General features: G+C 42.8%; 1 non-coding gene across 1 annotated transcript; it reads left to right on the plus strand.

The window, feature by feature from the left end:
- The first annotated feature begins 1,062 nt into the window (after positions 1-1,062).
- trnav-uac (transfer RNA valine (anticodon UAC)) lies at positions 1,063-1,135 on the plus strand. Its single transcript has one exon. It is a non-coding gene; the product is annotated as a tRNA-Val (tRNA).
- The last annotated feature ends 415 nt before the right edge of the window (positions 1,136-1,550 follow it).

Below are 1,550 nucleotides of genomic sequence, written 5' to 3' on the forward strand. Positions count from 1 at the left end.
TGATGTGCGTGTGTATTTTGACAACTGCGTTCCGTTTGTCTCAAAAATAAATGCGTGTGCCCGCTGATCTACAAACGCACCATCAACAATACACAAACAGAATTGAATATTTACAAATGATGAGTTATGATAAATGCACAGACAACATAAAAATAAACGTGTAAATTGCAGATATGTTTGCGGATTTGAAAAACACGCAGATATATTTGTGTCAAAGATTTTGACACATAGTTTTTCATGGCAGATAAAAAGAAAAAGAATTAACTAACAAGCCTTGTTTCCACCCAGTTTCAAACAAGTGACCTTTTGCGTGTGAGGCAAACATGATAAGCACTACACGATGGAAATTGCTGGTTTGCTTTGTCTAACCGCCCCAACAGTACTTTTGGGAGCTGCCAGCCAGCAACCCTGAAAAAAAAAAACTGCATTTGATGTTTTGGACGATAAATCGTGGAATAATCTAATCATTGATTCATTCTTTCATCTTCCGTCCCGCTTCTCCTCACTCGCCTTGGAAAAGTCTGAGGCGCTCCCGTCAGGCCAGAGGGCATGCGAAGAAAATGCGGTTTTGGGCACATCCTCCGAGCGCACCGGCCCATGTGTCTAACCCTTCCCACCATCACCAACAGCTGCAGAAACGTGTGTATGCCAGCCATGAAGTTGGCGTGAGGCACCGCACGCTCATTTCACTTGATACATCTGAACTTTGCCGTGAAAAAAGGTACGCCACGTTTTTGTGCAGACGTTTTCTGGATTTGAGCGTACGCCATGTTTCAGAAGGAAAGCCACCCAAGTTTTTGTACATGAGGCCCCTGATGACTTGTTTCTCCTGGATGTGTAGATGGTAGTCGTGACTCTGTTTTTTTTTTGTCCTTGTTTCCTATTTTTAGTTTTAGGATTATTTTTTTTAGATTATTGATACGACTATGATTTATGGTCCAAAACAGTGAAATGCACTTTTGTTTTGGTTTTTCCATCGGGTCACGTGAAACTTGCTGCCGGCTGGCAGCTCCCCTTAGCATGTGGTGGCGCAGTCCGTCTTGTTTCATAACTGCAGCAGCAGTTTCCATAGTGTAGTGGTTATCACGTTCGCCTTACACGCGAAAGGTCCTCGGTTCGAAACCGGGTGGAAACAGCTTATCTTTCGAGCTGCTGTCTGTAGTTTGCCGGCCCCGTTTTACGTCTCAACAGACACAAAAGTATGATTTTTCCGGGACGACTTCTCAGATGTTCCAAATGTCAGCGATATGCACACAAGGGAGACAGAGTTGTCCAAAATGTGGAGGAGAACACAGGGTGACATTTGGGTGTGGATGCAAAGTAAGAAAGACGTAATCAGTCTGGTTAAAGTGGTCAATAAATTCAATAAATTCAGTGAAGAGGGTCCAAAATAAAAAACAGAGTGAGAATATTGCCATGCCAACAGAAAATGTGATTCTCTGTATGGCGTACGTCATAAATTGTGTGGAAATTGCAGTAAAACAGAAAACAGAAAGGATTGAAATTAGTGTTAAGGCAGCAGAGAAGAAAACCTGTCATGCATGAGGCCT

The sequence above is a fragment of the Phyllopteryx taeniolatus genome, unplaced genomic scaffold (assembly GCF_024500385.1).
Source record: "Phyllopteryx taeniolatus isolate TA_2022b unplaced genomic scaffold, UOR_Ptae_1.2 contig_53, whole genome shotgun sequence".
Lineage (NCBI taxonomy): Eukaryota > Metazoa > Chordata > Actinopteri > Syngnathiformes > Syngnathidae > Phyllopteryx > Phyllopteryx taeniolatus.